Here is a 20101-nt window from a genome sequence, read left to right on the forward strand (position 1 = left end):
TTAACCTTTAACTAGGGACTTTTCACTGGAATGGTCCAAATTAGGCTGTTGCTCCACTTTAATGTTTTTTTTTTTTGTCTTGTTTCTGCATTCATCCTATGAAAGTGCTTCCTATCCCTTCAGCCCTGAGCCATTGAACTACTTTCAGTTGGGAGCTGTCCTATTCACGAACCAATTCAAAGTTTTTCTTTTAACAGGACTGTAACTTTTGCTAGCTAGACTAAGGTAGTGTTTCTTAACAAAAGGTCACCAGCATCATCAAGAGCGCTTTTTAGAAATGCAGATACCTGAGCCCTACCTTTACCTACTGAATGATGTTTTGGGGAATCTATATTTCTTTTTTTTTTGCTTGAAATGGAGTTGCTCTGTCACCCAGGCTGGAATGCAGTGGCGCTATCTCGGCTCACTGCAACCTCTGCCTCCCGGGTTCAAGCGATTCTCCTGCCTCAGCCTTGTAAATAGCTGGGACTACAGGTGCCTGGCTAATTTTTGTATTTTTAGTAGTGACAGGGCTTCACCTTTGTTGGTCAGGCTGGTGTCGAACTACTGACTTTGTGATCCACTCGCCAGAGCCTCCCAAAGTGTTGGAACTACAGGTGTGAGCTGCTGCGCCGGCTTCTTTTTTTTTGGAAAGCAAGCATCATAGTTGATTCTTATATTCATCAAAATTTGAAAACTACCCTTTTACACAAAACATAGTTAATGTTTGAGGAATTAAAATGAATTAAATTTTGTTTCCCTGGCTAGATTGTAGTAAATGTTATGAATACAGAAATCTTTCCCTTTTCCCTTCCTCTGTTTAAAAGAGCTGGTCAAGAACTGGATCTTATGCTTTGGTTTGCCCAGTATGTTTTTATGTTGGTAAAAGTTTAATAAATACCAAGTTGAATTCTTTATTCTACTTAACATTTTCCTACAAAGGTAGAACTCAACAAATTGTTGAATATACAATTATCAATGTGGAGGGCCTTTGAGGCCAGATGGCACTGAAGGGTAGCTTCGCACAAATTTTTCTTACAACATCATACTTGGAAAGACCTTGAAGATAATCTTGTCCATTTATTTCATTATATGTTGGAGAAAACTAACACAGGTTGCCGAGTGCCTTCTACAAAGTGGCAAGATTAATTGCAAAGCCAAGACTAGATTCCTAATCCAGTCCTCTTTATTTCATTAAATATCTTCTCTATGAAGCATCAGTGTTTGGGTTGGAGGTTTTCTGCTTCTTAGGTACAAGAGGAAGAAGAATCTGTACAGAGCCAGGCATGGTTGTTCACGCCTGTAATCCCAGCACTTTGAGGGCTGAGGTGGGCTGATCACCTGAGGTCAGGAGTTCGAGACCAGCCTGATCAACATGGAGAAACTCCCATCTCTATTAAAATACAAAATTAGCTGGGCATGGTGGCGCATGCCTGTAATCCCAGCTACTCCGGAGGCTGAGGCGGGAGAATCGCTTGAACCTGGGAGGTGGAGGTTGCGGTGAGCTGAGATCGTGCCATTGCGCTTCAGCCAGGGCAACAAGAGCAAAACTCCGTCTCAAAAAAAGAAAAGAATCTGTACAGACATAAAAACGTATTTTATAATCAGGATATCTACTTTTACTGACAGCATTTCCTTCTGAAAATTGGTTATTGAAAGATCAAGGATCTTTGCCAGTAAAATCCTTAAGTGGAAGTGTATGGGTACGAGATCGAAGACTCATTTGGTATAACAATTTTGTTGTTGTGCTTTAGTGGAACTTTTGCTTCTCTGTTCTGACATTTCCATGTCTATTTATATCAGTGATCTCTTTGGAATTTGCCTTCTGATTCCGTTTGTTCTTTTATGTTGCTTCATATTAACTGATATTCTCACTTCATTTAAAAAAATAGTTGAAGGGACATGTACTTAGAAGAAAAAAGGAATTAAATTTTTAAGAATGAACATCTGGAGGTACTAATTTTCTATGATTTATCATAATCATTGTTTATGTCAGGATATCTGATTGTAGCAATAATGCAAATACTGATTTTTCAAGCAAGAATGGTAGTTTAAAAAGTTTTAAGTGCATATGAAACTTTAAATAGACTCCTTTTATCCAGGACAGATGCTTTTAGGTTCTTAACCTTGCTTGGTAACTATGCACTTTGATATAAATGAAGATCAAGAGGTTTTAGTTAGAGCCTTTAAGTGGCAAATTGTCAAGGGCAGTAGCTATCTTATTTACCTTTGAGATTAACATAATGCCTGGCATCTAGTAGGTGCTTATTAATCTGGGTATTGTTCTAAGTGCTAGAGATACAGTAGTAAGCAAAATAGACAAATATCTCACCCTCTTGTCTTGAGCATTCTAGTGAGTGAAAGTGGAATGAAATCATGGATCACTTTGTAGAGACTTCACATTTGTTTTCAGACAGTTATTTGTATCAGTCTAACCAATAATAGCCTGTAGTTTATTGAGCAATGGTTTGAAGCGTCAGAAGCTGAATGATCAGTTAGATCATTCATTCATTAAACATTTAATTTCCTAGTGTATGTTAAATTATTTGAAACAAGCTCATGAATATGAGTCATTGTCATCCCAATTGTCAGCCTGATTCTTGTGCTCTGTTTATATCTCTGGGTAATGACTTCAAGCCTCTGGCCAGGTTACAGCCTGGGAACCTTACCTCAGGTCGCATAACACTGAATCCCAAGTGCATAAAATAATGTGTGCTATGTAGTAAATTTTACTACATTAATCCTTGACTACTTGAAATGCAATTTTCTCACCACTTATTTATGGCTACAGCCTGCATCTAGTCTTCATCCAGACAACTCAAACAATAAAAATCTTCAAGTCTGATAGTCTCCTTAAGACGACCTTTTGTCAGTTTGTTTCCTTACGTACTTCATCTGTTCCTTCAGTCTTTTGACACTTCTCTTTTCTTTCCATCTCTTACTTGCTGGCTTTACTTCTTTGCCAGTCACTTCAATAACTGTCACCCCTTCCACTCCCCTTTGCCTTTTAGTTGTGTCCAGTCTTTAAATCCACAACTCTTAATCAGTTCAAATAGACTTTGGAGTCAGATGAGTGTCAAATCACCATTTGCTACTTCACTGACTGTGCCAGATTCTTTAACCTTTTTAAAGTTTATTTACTCTTTGGTACCCTAAGCATTGTTTTGAAAATTAAATAAGATTATTGTATCCAGATACTTTTGACCACAAGTGATGAAAGCCCTTATTAAGTGGCTTAAAAATAAAAAATCCAGGGGTAGAGTGTCTCTAAGGCTGATTGATTAGCAGCTCAACAATTTATGAGGTACCCATGTTTTTTTTAATCTTTGTATTCTATCATCCTCAGCTTCTTAACTCCCCTAATGATAACATAATGGTTGCCACAGTTCCAGGTGTCATGCAGTTATGATTATTAAATGAGGAGAAAGTTTTTGCTACCTACTCTCTACCCCATCCACAGTTGCTAAACTTACTAACCTTGTCTTGACCAGAGTTGAGTCACAGGCTTACTCTGTGTCATATTGGCTTAGAATAATTAGGGTTCATCTCAGGAGGTAAGGAAGAGGTCCCACTTTCCTAGTAATAGTTATTACTGCTGTTTTTGTGAACCTAGGACTCAATCCATGCGCCCCTTTTCCCTACGATTCTACTAATTTCCTTTAGTCTCATGGTTTTAAATATCACCTATACGCTTACCAAATTTTTCTCTTCTGTCTGGACTGCTGTGAATACCAGACTCATATATCCAACTGCCTACTGGAATTTCCATGCATCTTATTTTGTTTGTTTATTTATTTTTTTAGAGACAGGATCTCTGTCGCCCAAACTAAAGTGTGGTGGTACAATCATAGTTGACTGCAGCCTTGAGCCCCTGGGCTCAAGTGATCCTCTTGCCTCAGCCTCCTGAGCAGCTAGGACTACAGGCGTGCATCAGCACACCAGGCTAATTTTTAAATTTTTTGTAGAGAGGGGTCTCACTATGTTGCCCAGGCTGGTCTCAACTGCTGGCCTCGAGCAGTCCTCCTGCCTTGGCCTCCCAAAGTGCTGAGATTACCAGTTTGAGCCACTGTGCCTGGCCCCATGCATCTTTAATATGTCCAATATTGAACTCCCCAGTTTCTCCCTTCTCCCCTCTCTATTTTTGTAAGTAGCAAGTCTGTTCTCTCAGTTTGCTGAGAGAAAAGGTGAAAAACCTAGGTGGTGGTACTGGTTTTTCCTCACATCCCGTCTGATTCACCAAGAAATCCTATTGACTTTACCTTTAAAATATATCTAGAAGTTCACCACTTCTCATCACCTCCACTGCTACATCATAGTCCAAACCAGCTGAAGTATGTGTGTGTGTGTGTATATGTATACATACTTATATATATATGTGTGTGTGTGTGTGTGTGTGTATATATATATATATATTTTTTTACCCCCCCCCAGAGGCCATGTCTTACTTTGTCACTCAGGTTGGAGTACAGTGGTACAATGACGGAGCTGACTGTAACTTCAAACTCCTGTGCTCAAACAGTGTGTGCTCTTCCTTCAGCCTCCCAAGTAGCTAGGGTTATAGGCATGTGCCACCATATCTGGCTGACATTTTTTATTTTTTTGTAAAGGGAGATCATTATATTGCCCAGGCTAGTCTGAAACTCCTGGCCTCAAGCTGTCCTCTTGCCTCAGTGTCCCAAAGTGCTGAGATTACAGGTCTGAGCTGCTGTGCCCATCAGTTCTTCTTGGTCTTCCACTCTTGACCACCATCTTTCCCACACCCTAAGAATCAAAGTGACTTGTCATTCTCCATAAAATTCTCCAGTGGCATAATATCTTTCCTCAGAAGACAAGTCAAAGACTGTAGTGGCCTACAATGCTCTGTATTGCACCTGTTACCTCTCTGATCATCTTTCAACACCTTCACCATCTCTATTATTATGACTCAGCCATCTTGCAGTTCCTCAAAGATGCCTTGCATTCCCTTACTTCTAGGCTTTGGTGTTTGATATTTCACTCTATCCAATAAATTCTACCATATACATACACAGCTTTCCTCCTTTCCTTTCAGATCGTAGTGCAAACATCATTTTCTCTGAAATCATTTTTGGCCACCCCCATCTAAATTTTTAATCCTCTTATTTCCATTTTCTGCTTCATTTTTCTTAGCTTCTACCACATCTAACACAGCTTGTAGTATTTAATTTTTTTTAGTTATATTTCTCCCTACTGGAAGGTATTGAGAATGAGGCAGGGATTGTTGTTCATACTATATCCCTAGCACCTAGAAAGGTACCTTGGCATTTGAAAGATCCTGAATAAAAAATTTGTAAATAAATGGATGTTCATTCATTATGGTTTCTGGTTTCAGCTAGGTCCTTAGTAGGATTTAGTAATTGTTTCTGATCAGCTGCTTCTTTATTTTCCATAATTGCTATACTGAACTATCACCATTCTTATCAAACACCCTACTTTACTCTGAATCCTTAGCATTGGGTGTCCCCCCACCTCTCTCTTTTTAAACAGGATTGATACTGTGTATGAACTTTTTGGTCTTCCTAGTCCTTTTGCCTTTAAATTTATAAATTTGTCATCTGTTTCCTTTTGATCTCAGAGCCCACCTCTAGTTTTTATTCAAGTCTCATCTACTTGTATTGGTATCAAACCTTACCTTCTTTGAGATGTCATTTAAGCAATTATTTATTTTATCATATGTCATATATGTTTTTAAACGTCCTTCTCTATAGTGTTTTCTTCTCTGGACTGTCTTAAAACATCCTTCATCTTTTCCTTATTACAACTCTATCTCCTTTACTTCAGACAGCTTTTTAGAAATACTTAAATTTAGTATTTCATTTTCATTTCCCTCTTAATGTTCAATTTACTGCATTCTGGCTTTTGCTCTTATTGGTCACAATTCTCTCTACCTCATAGAATTGTGAGAGAATAAATTAGAATAATGCTTGCACATTGTTAATGGTTTTTTTGAGTGCTTACCTGGATTAACTATTACTACTGAAACCAAAATCATTCTCACTCTTACAGATACTTTTCTATCATCTTTCTTTACTTTTCTATATCCTTCATGAAATAGTTTCTATCTTTTGGCTTTTAGACACCAGTGGTGACAGGATGCTTTCAGCTCCAAATAAGAGAATCTCTTAAATCCAATGATAGGTAGTTCCAAGATTGATTTAGAGATGCAACACTATCAACTTTGGCTCTTACTGTCTTTGTATTCTGCCATTTTCACTGTGTCATAGATGTCTACCTTCAGGATTGTAAGATAGCAAGCCTCCGATTTTCATTATCCGAAAACAAGATGAAGTTCTGGGGTTTCTCCTGGGTGGCATCTCTTTATAGGGAGGAAAATCCCCCGAACATTTCTCTTACATCTCATTGCCTGGAACCATGTCACATGTCTGCCTTTATACAATCACTGGCAAAAGGAAATATGATTACTGTGATTGATTTATATCAACGCTGAGTCATTCCCTAGGGACTGGGGGATGCTCTCACCTTCCTTGAGTTCGTTACTCTATTTCTGGGAGAAAGATATGTTAACTAGAAAGAACATATGAATGGTTCTTTGGTATATAACCAGCAGTGTCTGTCATAACAGACACTCACGTGGTTGATCTCTGATGGTTCCCTCTCTGTCTTTTTTATTGTCTCCTCTTGATTGATGTGCCCCTTAAATGCTGGTCTTCCCAAAGTTCTGTCTTTGATTCTTTTCAAAAATTGTTCCTTCTTCACGCTATAAAATATCACGTGCGTTAGGATCCTTTCTAAATATTTGTCTCCAACTATTATTTCTAAGCTGTAGTTCAGAATATCTCCTGGATATCTTCATCAACATTCAATTCAAACGAATATTGTTGTGCTGGGTTTTGGAGTGTCAAAAATTAAATTTACCTTACATTATCTTACATTTTAATGAGGTAGTTAGCCAGAGAAGTAACTAGGAATGCAATCTTATGCAGCGAAACTTGCCAACTATTGAAGTAGCATAGATGAAGGGATTAATAATAAGGTTACAGGAATGTTCACAGTGGAACTTGTCTTTCCCTTCAAAAGTACTCTTTTTATATTCTGTACTTTCATTAGTAGTACAACTGTACACATCTTTGTCAATCCAGAAATTGGCAGTCTGAAATCCTTCCTCTTTCCTATATCCAGCTGATGGGCAAATTATACAGATTCTATTTCTTACTACTTAATCCTACGTGTTGGTCTGTTTGTATCATTGTCATCCTACTTTAGGTTCTTGTTATTACTCATCTCTTTGTGATTCATTCATTCAGTAAAAGTTTATTGAACAGCAATATATTGTTAACGCCTTGTTCTAGAAATAGGAATAAAACAGGACCCCTCAGATCCAGTGGATAAGGCGTAAACACACAGGTGATGTGTAATACAGTGAAGATATGGGGGAAAGTGTAGGAGCTCAAGGTCAGGGAATCTAACCCAAATTTGGGCTTCATAGAGGCCCAACTACAGGGTAAGTCTCAAAGCAGAATTAAGCTAAGTGAAGGGCTCCTGGAGTAGGGAAGAGGGAAATACACCTACACACATACCCCACTTGCTTTACATATAAAAAATATCACTTCAAAGATACTAACTTTGGTTCCTGTGTACTTATTAATGTTACTGTTGCTCAAAAACAATTTTTTAACTGATCATGGTTAATTCAGAAGATTCTCAGTAATATATCATTATACAGTTGATTCTCATTATTTGTCAATTCTGTATTTATGAATTCGCCTACTCACGAAATTTATTTATAACCCAAAATCAATATTTGAAGTGCTTTCAAGGTCATTTTTAGACATATGCATGTTCAGAGTGGAAAAAAATTTTAAGAACTATCTGAGCTATGCACAGTGGCTCACACCTGTAATCCCACCACCTTGGGAGGTTGAGGCAGAGGGATCGCTTGAGGCCAGGAGTTCAAGACCAGCCTGGGCAACATAGTGAGACCTGCCCACCTGACCATCTCCACACATAAAAATGAACTAGCTGAGGTTGAACGAGTCAGTGCTCTGCCCTCATGTTTCAGCTCTCATACTTTAAACAAGTCTCCTTTTCATGGTCCATTTAGTGCCAGAGTTTTTGTGCTTTCCATTTTTTTATTGGTGACTTTACTATTTAAAATGGCTTCTGCTGGGCGCGGTGGGCGTGCCTGTAGTCCCAGCTAGTCGGGAGGCTGAGGTGGGAGGATGGCTTGAGCCCAGGAGTTCTGGGCTGTAGTGCATGCCGATTGGGTGTCCACACTAAGTTCGGCATTAATACGGTGACCTCCCGGGAGCAGGGGACCACCAGGTTGCCTAAGGAGGGGTGAACCGGCCCAGGTTGGAAATGCAGCAGGCCCAGGTTGGAAATGGAGATCCTGCCTGTAAATAGCCACTGCACTCCAGCCTGGGCAACATATCGAGACCCCATCTCTAGAAAAATAAATAAATAAATAAAATGGCCTCTAAGCATAGTGCTAAAGTGCCATCTAGTGTTCCTAAACACAAGAAGGCTGTGATGTGCCTTACAGAGAAAATCCAAGTGTTAGGTAAGCTTCATTCAGGCATGAGTCATAGTTCTGTTGGCTATGAGTTCAATGTCAGTGAATCAACTATATATATATATATATATATATATATATATATATATATATATATATATTTTTTTTTTTTTTTTTTTTTTTTTTTTTTTTTTGAGATGGAGTTTCGCTCTTGTTACCCAGGCTGGAGTGCAATGGCGTGATCTCGGCTCACCGCAACCTCTGCCTCCTGGGTTCAGGCAATTCTCCTGCCTCAGCCTCCTGAGTAGCTGGGATTACAGGCATGCGCCAACATGCCCAGCTAATTTTTTGTATTTTTAGTAGAGACGGGGTTTCACCACGTTGACCAGGATAGTCTCGATCTCTTGACCTTGTGATCCACCTGCCTCGGCCTCCCAAAGTGCTGGGATTACAGGCGTGAGCCACCGCGCCCGGCCCAACAATATATATTATTAAGGTGTTTTTAACAGAAATACACATAGAAGAGGTTATGTATTGATGAAAATGTGACCAGAGTCTGGCAGGAACCTAACACTGTATTTACCTTAGGGGTGATGATTCAGTATTCTCTAATTTAGCATTTGGGATGATTTTATATAACCATGGCAAATGTTTTATAGAACTTAACTACAGATTTTATAGAACATAACAAATGAGAATCAGGGTAATAAATGAGAACCTATGTCAGGGTAGATTTCATTTTGGGAAATAGCCAAAATCATTTATGGCCAGGACCAATGAATTAGATGGGAGTGGTCAAGGGGAAGCAATACAGAGGTAGGATTATCAAACAGTCTTTCTCTGCCTTTTAAAACACGTGCCACCCTTTTTGATAAGCATCTCACCTCACACTTTAAATATTCTAATATATTCCCTTTAGCAGTCACCAGGTTGAAAATCAGTGTACAAGTTTTATTTTACCATCAGACAAGCAAAAGGATGTTGACCTTTATTCTTTTCATTCATTTGTTTTTCTAAGACAGAGTCTCATTCTGTTGCCAGGCTGAGGTGAATGGTGGGATCTTGGCTCACTGCAACCTCCTTCTCCTGAGTTCAAGCGATTCTCCTGCCTCAGCCCCTCGAGTAGCTGGGATTACAGGCACGCACCACCATACCCAGCTAATTTTTGTATTTTTATTGAAGACGGGGTTTCATCCTGTTGGCCGGGATGGTTTCTATCTCCTGACCTCATGATCTGCCCACCTGAGCCTCCCAAAGTGCTGGGATTACAGGCGTGAGCCACCACACCCAGCCTATTCTTTTTTTTTTTTTTGGAGACAGAGTCTCACTCTGTTGCCCAGGCTGGAGTGCAATGGCGCCATCTCAGCTCATTATTACCTCTACCTCCTGTGTTCAAGCGATTCTCCTGCCTCAGCCTCCCGAATAGCTGGGATTACACGCATGTGCTACCAAACCCAGCTAATTTTTATACTTTTAGTAGAGAACGTTTCACCATGTTGGCCAGGCTGGTCTCAAGCTCCTGACCTCAGATGACCTGCCTGCCTTGGCCTCCCAGAGTGCTAGGATTATAGGCTTGAGCCATCGCACCTGGCCTATTTCTGAGTATTGTAAAAACTATAGTTTTTACAGTTTGCCAGATGCAATAAAATTTTATCATGTTTAGTGCTTTTTTTTAGACTTTTCTCTCCCTCCAGTGAGGAATAATTTGTATAACTTGTAAATTGGCAAACATTTCCTGTTAAGGGCCGGATGGTAATTATATTAGACCTTGTGGGCCATACAGTCTCTGCTGCAACTACTCAGCTCTACACTGTCTGGCAAAAACAACAATAAACAGTACGTATTATTTTATTTTATTTTATTTTATTTTATTTGAGACGGAGTTTCTCTCTTGTTACCCAGGCTGGAGTGCAATGGCGCGATCTCAGCTCACCGCAACCTCCGCCTCCTGGGTTCAGGCAATTCTCCTGCCTCAGCCTTCTGAGTAGCTGGGATTACAGGCGCTTGCCACCATGCCCAGCTAATTTTTTTTATTTTTAATAGAGACAGGGTTTCACCATGTTGACCAGGATAGTCTCGATCTCTTGACCTCGTGATCCACCCGCCTCAGCCTCCTAAAGTGCTGGGATTACAGGCGTGAGCCACCGTGCCCGGCTATTTTATATATTTATAGTATAAACTCCTTTTTCTTTTCTTTCTTTTTTTTCTTTTTTTCTTTTTTTTTTTTTTTGAGATGGAGTCCTGCTCTGTCGCCCAGGCTGGAGTGCAGTGGCACAATCTCGTCTCACTACAACCTCCACCTTCTGGGTTCAAGTGATTCTCCTGCCTCACCCTCCCAGGTAGCTAAGACTACAGGCTTGTGCCTCCATGTCTGGCTAATTTTTTGTATTTTTAGTAGAGACAGAGTTTCACCGTAGCTAGGGCTACAGTCTTGTGCCTCCACGTCTGGCTAATTTTTTGTATTTTTAGTAGAGACGGAGTTTCACCATGTTGGCCAGGCTGGTATCGAACTCCTGACCTCAAGTGATCCACCCATCTTCGCCTCCTAAAGTGCTGGGATTATAGGCGTTAGCCACTACCACCCCTGACCTGTTTATAGTATAAACTTCTTAAGGGTAGGGAGTATGTCTTATACTATTTATCCTTCATGCCACATATAAGAGTATAGCACAGTGAGGTCTTAGTAATGATTGGCTTGATACTACTGGTTTGACCTAGATAATAAAAACCTTATATTTTTGAAATATTAATAACTCAAACATTAAAACCCATCCATTTACAGTTAAATTATTTTAGAAATTCTAATTTTCTTCTCTTACTGTAAATGTCCTTCTTTAGACAATTGTAATAGTTCAGGCTCATTCATTTGGATTTAGGTAGTCAATGGCCGAGTTTTATAGTAGTTGGTAAATACTATAGGACATGTTGGCTTGTTTTTATAAATGTTTTAATACTTATATTTGGTAGCCATCATTAAAGTCCTTAAATCATAGTTAAGTCTCCATGGTAGCAGTGGTTTGATGATTATGTCTTAATGGATGCAATATACTATAAAGATAATTCATAAAGTTGTGTACTGATTTAAGTTAAGTAATTTGAGAGGCCAGGCACAGTGGCTCACACCTGTAATCCTAGCACTTTGGGAGGCTGAGGTGGGAAGATAGCTTGAACCCAGGAGTTCAAGACTAGCTTGAGCAAAATAGGGAGACCCTATGTCTACCAAAAAAAAAAAAAAAAAAAAAATCTAGGCATAGTGGCACATGCCTGTAGTCCCAGCTACTTGGGAGGCTGAGGCGGGAGGATTGCTTGAGCCCTGGAGGTTGAGACTGCAGTGAGCTGTAATCCAGTCACTGCACTCTAGCCTAGGTGACAGAGCAAGACTGTCTCAAAAAGAAAAAAAAAAAAGAAAAAGAAAGAAGTTACTCGAGAATTGTAAACAATTAGAGAGCTAAACAAACTTGCTAAATAATCAGTTTGTTGCAGTCTTGGCTAAGAGCCTAATAGTTTCGTGAAACAGCTGCATATCCTCTCCTCCTGCCTTATTTCTTGGGCTACAGACATTTTTTTTTTCTCTGTACTCCTTAAACTACTCTCCTTTTTCTAATGAGCCAGTTAAGCTGACGTCTCAGGCCACATATAAGAAGAGTGTGAGAAGAGACGTTTTAGAAAAGATAAAAGTGAAAATCACATAGATTCCTCATTTCCTAGTGTTGCTTTTACAGTTAAACATTATGAAAGTATATGTCAACTGAGCATGTATAAATCCATTCCTACTACCTTAAGTGTAAAGTATTTATTTTGAAAAATCCTCATATCTTTTATGTAGATGAATGTTGTAATACTATTTTATAAGTAAAAATGAACTTCTTTTTAGAGTTCAGCTGTTAAGACTTTATTTACCTTAAGTGTGCATGTGAGAGGTATTCATGTGTGATATAGTTGGGATGAGGTTCATAGGCTGAGGTTTCTGAAAAATTGGCTCATAGCACTACTGACTAGAAGAAACCACTAGATCTGCACTGTCCAACACAGTAGCCACTAGCCATATGAGGCTGTTAAGCTACTGAAATGTAGCTATCTGAATTGAGGTTGAAGTGTAAAACACATACTGTATTTCAAATATTTAGTACCAAAAATAAATAATGTAAAGTATTATTCATAATTTGTATTTTGAATATATACTGCAATGATAATATTTTGGATTTACTAGGTTAAATAAAATACATTATTAAAATTAATTTCACGTTTATTTATTTTTAGTAGAGACTGGGTTTAGTAGAGTTCATGCCATTGCACTCCAGCCTGGGCAACAAGCGCAAACCTCCATCTCAAAAAAAAAAAAAAAGAAGTTTCTTTTTACTTTTTAAAAAATATGGGTTCTAGAAATGTGGGTAGCATTTGTTGCTTGCTTTATATTTCTGTTGTACAGCTCTGGTCTAAATAGTGGATCTTTCAACACAGGCAAAGTGCTATAATGAAATATTAGTTAATATTAGTTTATCAAGACTCATTTAAAATGATCTATGAATTTTGTAGCTGTTTTTTAATTTTTTGGCTAATAGAGTATTTTTGGTTTTGTTTTTTGTTTTTGAGACTGTCTTGCTCTGTTGCCCAGGCTTGAAGTGTAGTGGCATCATGATCACAGCTCATTGCAGCCTCAACTCCCTGGGCTCAAGTGATCCTCCTGTCTCAGCCTTCCCGGTAGCTAGGACTACAGGTGCCTGCCACCACACTTGGCTAATTTGTTTTATTTTTTGTAGATACGAGGTCTTAACTCTGATGCTCAGCTGGTCTTGAACCCCTAGATTCACGTGATCCTTTTGCCTTGGCCTCCTAAAGTGCTGGGATTACAGTTGTGAGCCACCACCCTGGGCCTAACTCAGTGTTTAAAATTAGTGTAAGGAACACTTTATTTTAAATTAGCCAGGTGTGGTGGCGCACACCAGTAATCCCAGCTATTCAGGAGGCTGAAACAGGAGAATCGCTTGAACCCAGGAGGTGGAGGTTACAGTGAGCCTAGACTGTGCTGTTGCACTCCAGCCTGGGCAACAACAGAGCAAGACTCCATCTCAAAAAAACAACAACAAAAAAAGAACACTTTATTTTAAATGATTTCAAAATGCCAGGAAAGTACATTAGCTCACTGTACATTCACTAGTCATTAGCAAGCTTTTAAGGACTTTTTATAAAAGCAGGTAAGAAGCCGGGCGCGGTGGCTCACGCCTGTAATTCCAGCACTTTGGGAGGCGGAGGCGGGTGGATCACTAAGTCAAGAGATTGAGACCATCCTGGGTAACAAGAGCAAAACTCCGTCTCAAAAAAAAAAAAAAAAAAGCAGGTAAGAAAGAAGGGCTAGTGGTTACTTGAATATTTTATTCATCCCAGTTAGAATAAGTTAGTTCTACACTCCCCAAGAGAAGAAATTATATATATATATATATATATATATATATATATTTTTTTTTTTTTTTTTTTTTTGGATACTCTCACTCTGTCACTCAGGTTTGAATACAGCAGCATGATCATAGCTCATCTGCAGCCTTGAACCTCCTGGGCTCAAGTCATCCCCCTGCTTCAGCCTCCCGAGTAGCTGGGACTACAGACACACACCACCATGCCTGGCTGATTTTTAAATTTTTTGTAGGGATTGAGGTCTCACTTTGTTGCCCAGGCTAGTCTCAAACTCCCTGGCTTAAGTGATCTTTTCACCTCACCCTTCTAAAGTGCTGGGATTACAGATATGAGGTACTGCACCTGGTTGATTTATTTTTTTAAGTATAAAATATATCTGATCCCTGAGTGTCTCCAAATCTAGTAATTTTTATAAATTTAAAGCAGTTTTATTTTGTATTTTTTTTGAAAGACATGTACTTTTTAATTTTTTGAATTTGATTTAAAAATCTTGTTTTAAAGACCACTAGACAAAAAAATTAAATGTGTATATTATAGTGCTTCATTCAGGGAAAGTATTACAAAGCCATGACACGTTAAAATTTGAAAATTTTGGGAATTACTAATATTACCATAGTGATACAACACTGGGAAATTTTGATGATACAGACAATAGCCACAGAAAATTATGACTAAAGTTGTTCTTCCTACCAGCCATTTTAAATTAGTTTGCCATCTTATGCTGGTGCTCTTGGAGGCTTAGAAATTATTATTATTTGAGGCAGGATCCCCCTCTGTCACCCGGGTGGAGTGCAATCATGGCTCACTGCAACCTTGATCTCTTGGGCTCAAGTGATACTCCTGCCTTAGCTAGAACCACAGGCGTGAGCCACAGCACCTTGTCAGGAAGCTTACAAATTATTAATGAAACTTTGTTAAGAACCCTTTACTGACAACCAAAAAAGCAATTTCACTGGTTTGGAAATAAGTGGACATATAAGAAATGAAGCAACCTCTTCAAGTAATTTTTTTTCCCCAAAATCAAACTATTAAATTAGCGCTTTTTGAAGAGCATGAAAGAGCAGTCATGAAGTGTGACATTAAAAACTTTCAGCTGGGTGCATTTGTTCATGCCTGTATTCCCAACACTTTGGGAGGTTGAGGCAGGAGGATTGCTTGAGCCCAGGAGTTCAAGACCGGCCTGGGAAACATAGCGAAAACCTATCTCTTAAAAAAAAAAAAAAAAAAAAAAAAAAAAAAAAGCCTGATGTGGTGTGAGCCTGTGATCCCAGTTACTTGGGAGGCTGAGGCAGGAGAATCTCCTGAGCCCAGAAGATCATGGCTGCAGTGATCTGTGGCAATGCTACTGCACTCCAACCTGGGTGATAGAGTGAAACCTTGTCTCAAAAAATAGTAACTTTGGGCCAGGTGCAGTGGCTCACACCTGTAATCCCAGCAGTTTGGGAGGTCAAGGCAGGCGGATCCTCTGAGGTTGGGAGTTTGAGACCAGCCTGACCAACATGGAGAAACCCTTGTCTCTACTAAAAATACATAATTAGCTGGGCGTGGTGGCACATGCCTGTAATCCCAGCTACTCGGGAGGCTGAGCAGGAGAATCACTTGAATCTGGAGGCGGAGGTTGCGGTGAGCCGAGATCGTGCCATTGCACTCCAGCCTGAGCAAGAAGAGCAAAACTCCGTCTCAAAAATAATAAATAAGGTTCTGGGTGGCTTCCTGCGGCGTTTCTAGACTTGCTTTCTTTTCGTTGCCTGATCGCCGCCATCATGGGTCGCATGCATGCTCCAGGGAAGGGCCTGTCCCAGTCGGCTTTGCCCTATCGCCGCAGCGTCCCCACGTGGCTGAAGTTGACATCTGACGACGTGAAGGAGCAGATTTACAAACTGGCCAAGAAGGGTCTGACTCCTTCACAAATCGGTGTGATCCTGAGAGATTCACGTGGTGTTGCACAAGTACGTTTTGTGACAGGCAATAAAATCTTAAGAATTCTTAAGTCTAAGGGACTTGCTCCTGATCTCCCTGAAGATCTTTACCATTTAATTAAGAAAGCAGTCGCTGTTCGAAAGCATCTTGAGAGGAACAGAAAGGATAAGGATGCTAAATTCCGATTCTGATAGAGAGCCAGATTCATTGTTTGGCTTGGTATTATAAGACTAAATGAGTCCTCCCTCCCAATTGGAAATATGAATCATCTACAGCCTCTGCCCTGGTCGCATAAATTTGTCTGTGCTCAAGCAATAAACATGATTGTTTAACTAAAATAATAATAATAATAAACAAATAAATAAGAAATTTCAGCAATCTGACCATAACTTATTTTCTGCCAGCTTCCTAGGGCGAGCTTTCCTAATTCGCATGCATTGATCTCACCAGTCTTTTTGCTGTATCCGGTAGATTTTATTATGCTCTTTTGCTTCTTGGCTTTGTGTTCCTGATCCAAATCACAAATTCTCCCTCTTTCTCTTTCAGAATCTATCAGTCTTTAATGACTTTGCTCACATTTTTCTGTTCTGAAGCCTTTTCTATCCCCACCACTCCAGCCCAAGTTGAGGATGATAGTTAACTTTTTTTTTGAGACAGTCTCCCTCTGTCACCCAGGTTGGAGTATAGTGGTGCGATCCTGGCTCACTGCAGTCTTCACCTCCCAGGCCCAACCTCAGTCTCCTGAGTAGCTAGGACCACAGGTATGCACCACCACGCCCAGCTAATTTTTGTATTTTCTTTAGAAATGGAGTTTCACCATGTTGGCTAGTCTTGAACTCCTGGCCTCAAGTGATCTGCGGTCCTTGGCCTTACAAAGTGCTAGGATTATAGGCATGAGCCACTGCACCAGCCTCTGTTTTACTATCTTTAAAGCTCTTAAAACTATCTCATTTCATTATTAACTTTTTATTGTTTGTCTTCCCCTACTGGAGTATGAGTTGAATGAGAGCAAGGATATCGTCTGTTTAGTTAACAATACCTAAAATAGTGTGACATAATAAAAGCACTCCATAAATATTTGCTGAGTGACTGAAATACTTTATTCATGGGAAGTATGGACTATGATAGCCACATTTGTAAACAGTGTGTGTACCCATCAAATACTATAAAATGGACAGTCAAATACTGTTGACAAATTCCAAATATAATGAATCCAAACTACTGTCTTTGCCTTAAAAAGGACATTTATAGGTAAGACATGGGGGAATAGGATTTTTAGAACAATTTAACCTTAAATGGATAGGGTTTAATGTCTTAAAGACACTTGCCTTAAGTTTACATCTTTCGTCTTGTAACGTAGATAAGGTAAGAAGTGAATCTCTTTAAAATTTTTCATCTGAGTGCAGTGGCTCACACCTGTAATCCCAACACTTTGAGAGGTCATGGTGGGTGGATTGCTTCAGCCTAAGAGTTCTAGACCAGCCTGGGCAACATAGCAAAACCCTGTCTACTAAAAACAGAAAAATTAGCTGGGTGTGGTGGCACATGCCTGTTGTCCCAGCTTCTCTGTGGACTGAGGTGGGGAGAATCGCTTGAGCTCAGGAGTTCAAGGCTGCAGTGAGCCAAGATGGTGCCACATCACTTCAGCCTGGGTGACAGAGGGAGATACTGTCTCTAAATAAATAGATTTTATGGGTCTGTATCTTGGCAACACATATACACAACAGACAAATAAAAATTTCCTTATTTTTCCCCTAAAGACAAAGTAGCATTTGTGACCATCACAAGATTAATAGATATTATAACTATTATGCTCTGGAACCTTTTCACAGGAATAAGAAATTGGGGTCTGAGTTCCAAACTTACATCAAGATTTGCTCTACAGCAATCTATGGTAATAATGCCTCATAGTGCTTTCAAGTTTTTTAGGAAAGTATAATATGTAGAGATAAAATACAGTCCATTATTAAATGATCAATAATTTGATTTTATATAACTATTTAGATATTATCTTAAAAACACGCAAAATATTAGGATAGACGCAGCCTAGTAACCTCTAGTTTTATGTTAATATCGAAAGTGTATGTTAAGTATTGTCAAGAATATCTTAGCTCATTATTGTAGCTATAGAAAAGCTCTTTGAAATTGTTCTGCTTGACTATCAGGTGTATGTGCATATAGATAGATTACATGTGAGAAAGCATATGGAAGTATTTTATAAATTATAAAATATTACATAAATGTTATGGGGAAGGCATAGAACAGGTTTTTTTTTGAAATTGTTTGTTTTTTTGTAACTGTGTGAGAAGATACTAAAATTCAGAGATAAAGGTCTGAAAAGGGAACTTGGCAAGAGGCATGATCTTGGGGGATGCCAAAGTCCTTTGGGGGTGAATCTGGTAGTTTACTTTATGCCAAGTAAAACTTCCTGAATCAAAGGAGACTATTTGTCAATAGACATCCAAGTGGTAGTAAAAGTTTATATAGCTTAAGATACTGAAAATAATTTTTCTGTAGATGTTATATAAATTGTAGTGCTTTCACATGTATTATCTCATCTGACTCTCACAATAATCTTTGTGAGTTAGGTATTCAGAGAATGTAAATGATTTATCTAAGTTACCTGTTAAGTGGGAAAGCTTAGAAACCCAAGTATTCATATTCTTAAGTTTCTATTCATTTATGCTAGCCCTCTAAGAGGAATTGATAAATAATGGTTTCCCCTAGATAATTTTCTTTTTTTGTTGTTTCTTTTATTTTTATTTATTTATTTATTGTTTGTTTGTTTCTTTTCTATTTATTTATTTATCTATTTATTTTTTTAGAGATGGGATTTCTCCATGTTGGCCAGGCTGGTTTTGAACTCCTGACCTCAGATGATCCGCCCACCTCAGCCTCCCAAAGTGCTGGGATTACAGGCATGAGCCACCATGCCCGGCCTCCCCTAGATAATTTTCAAGTAATTTAGTATGACTGAGATATGTGAGGCATCGACAGATACTAAGGCTGGGCAGATCTTCTGAGTTCAAAATCAAAGATATATACTTTAAGAATATAAATATTGGAATTGAAATATAATGAATGCTACCTTTGGGAAGTTTTAATGATTTTAAGTTTTAACAAAATCAACATGAATGAGTAGCAAATATTAACTGGAATATTTAGAAAGATCCACTTGGACAGCTGTGTGTGTGTGTGTGAGTGTGTGCATGTATGCTTCAAAATGAGAACATTTTGTTATACATGCAATATAGTAATTTTTCTGGGAAAACAATTTTCAAGTTCATATGAGATCATCATCATCATCATAAGAGTAGCCTCACTATGTGCCAGTTACATTTAAATATATCACACATTGATCCCATTTAATCCTCACAACAGTCCTAAGTTGGTATTAATGTTACCAACTTAACAGTTAATGCAGTTAACTCTGTTTGACATATGAGAAAGCTGAGGTCAGAAGATTTCAGTCCAAAGTTTTGCAGCTATAAGTAGTGTTACTAGGATTCTAACCTAGGCACTCTGGCTCTAAAATCTGTGCTCTTAACCACTATATTATCAATATTCCCTGGGTGTCATCTCGATAAATATTATAATCATTTTTACATACTTTGAGGTTATATATTCAAATATCCAAAGCACTATTAACAGAGTATAAAAGAGCCTCAGTTTATTTGCTTATTCTTGGACAGGAAGTATTGTGGAATGTAGGTCATAATTTTCTTTTCTTCTTTTTTATGTTTTAAATTATATTTTCTAATATGAATCACTGTATAAGAAATTTTAGGTCCAGGCATGGTGGTTCATGCCTGTAATCCTAGCACTTTGAGAGGCCAAGGCAGGTGGATCACTTGAGTTAGGAGTTCAAGACCAGCTTGACCAACATGGTGAAACCCCGTGTCTACTAAAAATACAAAGGTTGGCCAGGTGTGGTGGTGTAATCCTAGCTACTCGGGAGTTTGAGGCAGGAGAATCACTTGAACCTGGGAGGCGGAGATTGCATTGAGCCGAGATCATGCCACTGCACTCCAACCTGGGCAACAGCAAGACACTGTCTCAAAAAAGAAAAGAAAAGAAAAAAGAAATGTCAGGGGCCAAGCATCCTGGTTTATGCCTGTAATCCCAGCATCTTGGGAGGTCACGGCAGGACGATTGCTTGAGCTCAAAAGTTTGAGACTAGCCTTGGCAACATAGTGAGACCTAGTCTGTACAAAAAATTAAATAAGCCAGATATTGCCACATTGGCCTGTATACTTGAGAGGCTGAGGTGGGAGGATCACTTGAGCCCAGGAGTTCAAG

General features: G+C 39.0%; 1 protein-coding gene and 1 pseudogene across 2 annotated transcripts in view; both read left to right on the forward strand.

Moving 5' to 3' along the window:
- DNAJB4 (DnaJ heat shock protein family (Hsp40) member B4) overlaps nucleotides 1-20101 on the forward strand; it is a 47375-nt gene that overhangs the window by 7715 nt on the left and 19559 nt on the right. The gene's annotated exons all lie outside the window — the stretch shown is intronic.
- LOC105710294 (small ribosomal subunit protein uS15-like) lies at nucleotides 15572-16112 on the forward strand (annotated as a pseudogene).

The sequence above is a fragment of the Aotus nancymaae genome, unplaced genomic scaffold (genome assembly GCF_030222135.1).
Source record: "Aotus nancymaae isolate 86718 unplaced genomic scaffold, 86718_ANA_hifiasm-v0.15.2.pri h1tg000007l, whole genome shotgun sequence".
Lineage (NCBI taxonomy): Eukaryota > Metazoa > Chordata > Mammalia > Primates > Aotidae > Aotus > Aotus nancymaae.